The sequence below is a fragment of the Corvus brachyrhynchos genome, unplaced genomic scaffold (assembly GCF_000691975.1).
Source record: "Corvus brachyrhynchos isolate BGI_N302 unplaced genomic scaffold, ASM69197v1 scaffold5, whole genome shotgun sequence".
NCBI lineage: Eukaryota > Metazoa > Chordata > Aves > Passeriformes > Corvidae > Corvus > Corvus brachyrhynchos.
The window spans coordinates 3,292,444-3,297,992 of record NW_008238321.1 but is presented as its reverse complement, the minus strand read 5'-3'; positions in this window follow the sequence as shown (position 1 = coordinate 3,297,992).

Genomic DNA, 5,549 nt, shown 5'->3' with positions numbered 1-5,549 from the left:
CTGCAGGGTTAAAAATAAGTAATGAAGTTGTACAGTTTTACCGCACTCAGCAAGATTATATTCATGGCTGGTATCCTCCACCAGGGCATGGGACTCTCTTGCACTTAGTGCTTTGTGCTGTTCAGTCATAGAATCACAGAACCATGTTTTGGCTCTTGACATGCTTGTTGAGATAGCACATCATCAGCTTACTAAGAGGTAGCAATTTTTACGTGGAGATGCAAGATGAGACAAAGCTGTATGGAATTTATACAGTTCAGTATAGGGAGATTTAAGACTATTGATACAAATGCTGTATCACAAGTCAGATCTCAAATCCATGACAAGGTAGCAATTCAGCTACCTTTAGTTTTCCTCAAGGAATCCTACAGAAACAGTATATTTGAGTGTCTGGCCCTTTTTAAAATTTAATTTACAACCCTCCTTCTTACATACTAAGAATTTCAGGATTGGTAAGCTAATTGTGAAGGTAATTACAGTGCTAATGCATTACTGTAAGTCTGTCCTTAACAGTGGTCTGCTTACAAGGGCTGAGTACACGCTAATTAATTGTTTGTTCACTGAGCTGATAAACACACATAAAACATCTGTTGCTTTTTTCATAAAAAGCAGTTAGAGCTATACTTAAGACTAATGAAGCACAATGGGAATATCATTATTTTAAGCTTCTGCTCCTCTTAGTGGCTTTAAAACCATAAGAGAAAGGCAGCCTGTTAGGACCACAGCTGGAATTGGAAGAGAGGCAGCAGGCAGGAAATTGGAAGATCTCCAAGAGTTCCTTAGTTTGCTGTAGTTTGAGCAGGACAAAAATGTACAGGTAATGTCTTTTGCTACTTCTCCTTCCAAATTCACAACCCTATTTAAAAAGTCACGTGAGCCTTGTCTTCAGTTTCCAAGTTACTGTTTACAAAGCTGATAGCTTCACTTTTCTTCCTTCGGCTAGGACATAAGTAAGTATGCATTCATTAGCTTTTCTCTCCTACTACCCTAGGTCTTCAACAAAACACAAACTCATGGAAGACTTTAGTAGAGACCAGAGCCAGTCCTACTCAAGAAAAGTCTCTTACCTCTGTGCTATTGTAAAAATCAGGGTAGGGCTCAGTACTGCCATTTCAGGTACAAAAGGTGCAGTACCCAAAGGCTCTAAGGCCATCTGTAAGTGCGTACCTGCCTTTCTCCTGACCTGTACCCAACTGACTAGCAATGGGGTAACAGAGTATCTTCTGGCTGCCAGTCTGTTGAGGGTCACATAGACCTATCCAAGAAAGGCTCTTCCTCACCATCACTGCTGCAGTCTCAGCTGCAGGTGCAGCATCTTTATACAAAAACTCCTCAGGAGAAGTCAGTCTTCAACCTTGAGCCGGGACCACTGGGTGTGTAACACAGTGAGTGTTACCCACTGCACCAGAAGTCTCACCTGCATTTCAACATGAGTCAAGGCAATTGCAGTGCAGGATCTTTACCAAGACAGCTCAAGCCAGAGACTAAGTTTGTTCCCTGATGTCTCATACAATGACAGACCCATGTGTATCACCATTTCAGCAAGGACACCTCCACTACAAAGGAATTCAGCATGTGTCATTAGAGTCCAGTGTCACATAACTTGCAGACACTCTGGTTACATTCCCAGCCCTGTAAACTACAGCAATCAATAGCTTGTAGTGTATCTGATACAATCAGCCAAGTTCTGCAGACCCAGTTTTGCTTAAGTAGTAAAACCAAACCTGACCACACCGCACACCCTCAGCAGGGCTGTGTGCCCACTGCAGCCAGAGAAGTGTATGATTTGTCACAATCACCTTGGTTCTGCAATGCTTATTCAACACAGGGTGATCAGCTGAGGGTGATTAAGAGTGACTTCCATGTAGTTCACTTTCCTCAGGGCATGTCTGAACAGCAGCACTGTTTGATCCAGCCAAAACAGTACAGCATCAGCATAAAAGATACTTTACCTTGCTTCTCATGCAGGCACTGCATGGCTACACTGAAACCTCTTCTGCAGCTTGCACCATTGCAAGCAGCAATGACAACCTACTGTTCCTCTACAGCAGTTTGGGGCAGCATATAGCCTTACATTAAGCAGTTACTATCACCTAGGAAATAATTTTTCACAGTGGAAACTATTGCAGATGCAACCCCTCTGCCAGTCTGACTGAGTAGACAGCATCAACTGTATAAACTATGAAACTTTGCACATCACCAGCCTCTGCATCACCAGGATCTTCTGGCAATCTTGTTTCAGGACACACGAGACTGATTTATGCTGACTAAATTTTGAGTCCAAATTCGAGTGCAACATAGCAACTTACAGATTCCTCTTGAAGATCTTTCTTGGCCAAATCCATAGGTTTTTAAAAATCCAAATGTTTTCTATTTGGTTTACAATTCAAACCACTTCTCAATGACAAAAGTGTAGGCATCCTTCCTTCAGGCATATCCTCTTCCCACACAGGTACCTGAGAGCCACCACCCTATATAAAGTCTGGTATGAAGCATCTGTACAGATTAACAGTGGCACAAACAACTATTTAATAGTGCATGACAGTAGCTTTAGATAGTTTCAAAGCTATAGTGTTGCTAGCTCACACTGCTGTTTTTCTGGCCTTAGGCCACAACTAGTTCTAGTTCAGACTCACTTTCCCCTTACAGCCTACCTGAGCTAAAAATCCCCCAGGAGCATACCAGGCACAGCAATGCCTTCATTTATCACTTCTGCTGTAAGATATTAGAGGCTGTAAATTCCTGATCTTCAAAGGGATTGCCAGCACCATCCATATACATTTGGTGGCACTTAGAAAGCTATGTCCCTTCCCACCACACTTGCTATCAAATCAAGCATCTAAGCGTATTTACTCACAAGCAAGATTAGTCAGATCACTGGCGTGAACTGCAAATAGCCTGTTTCAGTTCTTACAGCAATCAAGCTGTGAAAACATCAGCTAGAAATCATTTTTCCATGCATAACTTGCTGCTTTTCTTTTTTGCCTAATACCAGCTTCTACTCAGAAATTCGTTTGTGAAGTTTTATTATGCAATTCAGAAGCTGTAACTAGAGGACAAACAGGCAGTTTAAATTGCAGAAGGCTGCTAGGGGACAAATGCAGTGCAAGACTGGAATTAGTTTCTAAACCAAGTTTTTCATTATTACAGGCATTATGCTGCTAAGTTCACTATTATTAATGCCTGCAGGTATGTTTCACTGCTACCATTCAAGCCAAAGCTATAGGAAGAGGCTTCAAAAGCAAATTTACTACAGTTCACCCAAATATACTAAAGTTCTCATCAAGCAGTCATGTTCAAGGTTCAAGTATTAAGTCTTTGGGCTTTTTTTTCTTTTTTTTTTGGGGGGGGTGGGGGTTTTTAGGGAGGGGAGGAGATGGGAGCTACTGTCTTACAGTATTCCACCTAAATTAACTAGGGCACAGTAAAGGAAATGAGAATAAAACTACCAAGAGTGGCCTTCAGCTTAATTCTTTTTTAAAAAAATCAGTAAAAGCTGTTTAGTTAAAAAGCCTCCAACAACAGCTTGTAATCAACATGCTTCTAATTGTGAAAAATGCTTTCTTCTATTTCTGCTAGTAAAATCCCTTTTGAGGAATGCTGCATACTATCATAATAGCATCTTTTTTGCCAATGGAAGACAAGGGGAAAAGCCACTGGGAAGATCAGTGCTGTACATTTACCACTGGCACACAAGCATGTACAGCACCCACACTATCCAGCCACAGAAAGCAAGGCCTTTACAATACAGGAGTGCTCAGGCTTCACCATTGCAAAAAAAAAAAAAACAAAAAAAAAACAAAAAAGGCATCACTGTTATTCTTCATTAACTCCAGTTAATACCACCTCTTTCTGATAATGCCAAGTTACCTTGCACAAGCTGGGGCTTGGCCGGAGGCTATTTTAGAAGCAGGGAGCTGTTTAGTAGAAGGCTTCAATGCAAATCATCTTTTCCCAACCCCTGTTAGTTTTGATGAGGAATAAAAGAACAGGGCTTTTCTGTGGCTAATTAGCTGTGGAGAGTATTCCAAGAACTTAGCATTCAAGCAACTGTCAGAAACTCTAGAGGGAAAGCCAATACCTAACAGCATTGGCTGGACCAGCAGTTAGTTCCCACATGAGGTGTAGTGGTGCCTTACACTTAATCAAGACTCACTTTTAAAGCTTTGCACCAAGCTAAACCACACAGAAGTTGATAGTTTACAGAAGACAGCAAGATGGAGAGATGAGAGAGTAGCGGTCTAAGATGTTTTCCAGACATGACGACAGTTTCAAGAGCAGACAGACTTTCTCAGCAGCACAGCAAGTGGAAGAGGTTTATGCTGTAACTGCCTGTCAGGCAAGTCAGCCAGTCAATGCAGAACTGGAAACAGGCTTGTAGTGTTAAGACCATGTTTGCTTCAGAGGCAATTGCATGGCTTGCAAAACATCTGTCAGACTCCAGATTTTTATCTGTCAGTGTCACATCCACATGGAGCTCTAATGAAAAGTCTGTCCTGACATGATAACAGTCAATTCTGACATTCCATTACCAGAAGTAACATGTTGTATACATCCCCTGGCATAGCTTAATTCTTGATATATTAGAAAAATTGCTGAGATGCCAACATTTAGTTTGCTGATAAAAACGTGTTTTTCTATTTAGATTCAAGGTAGCTCTCCAAGTGTGTAGTTTCGGGTTTGTTTTTTTTTTAATGGCTTTGTCTAACAGCAGCTACACAGCACCTGATGTTTCTGATAGTCAAACAGTTTTTATACGCAGCTCAAATCTTCAGACAGCAAGTACTCCAGGAGTCAGTCACATACCTGCACCAAGCAGCTCTGGCTAGGAGTCCTCTATGCAGAGTTTCTGAGTCACCTTATTAGAAAGGCAAAGGTCACACTGGTTTTGGATCTTGTCTGGTAAGTCTTCCCTCTCGCTCTTCCCCTGTGGAGAGGGAACACATTGGTCTCTAGCTGCTGCTCTGCATCCTGAGTGCCTTTCACTTTTGGCTTTCCAGTTACATAATCACGTTTAACTACTGGCTTCTGGCACAAGCTGTCAGGGAAAGATCCCTTACTGTTTCACCTACCTGCTAATCAAGGCAAGAGTCTCACAAGTGGTTTCAAGTTCTTTAGGGTTATTCAAAAGCAACATCTACTGACAAATGTAATGTCTACACCTGCATTTGTGTCAGGAAAAGGAAGAGCACGAGACGGCACGGTACACTGCAGATACTCAGAGGAAGGAACAAGACTCAGTTTGAACAACTTGCGTTACCGAAAACTCCCGAACTGTCATAAAGGAAGAGTCTCACAAGTGGTTTCAAGTTCTTTAGGGTTATTCAAAAGCAACATCTACTGACAAATGTAATGTCTACACCTGCATTTGTGTCAGGAAAAGGAAGAGCACGAGACGGCACGGTACACTGCAGATACTCAGAGGAAGGAACAAGACTCAGTTTGAACAACTTGCGTTACCGAAAACTCCCGAACTGTCATAAAGGTCGGTTTGGACATACCCTGCAACACGTACCGAACTCCTCGCATTGGGCGAACAGGGACGAGCC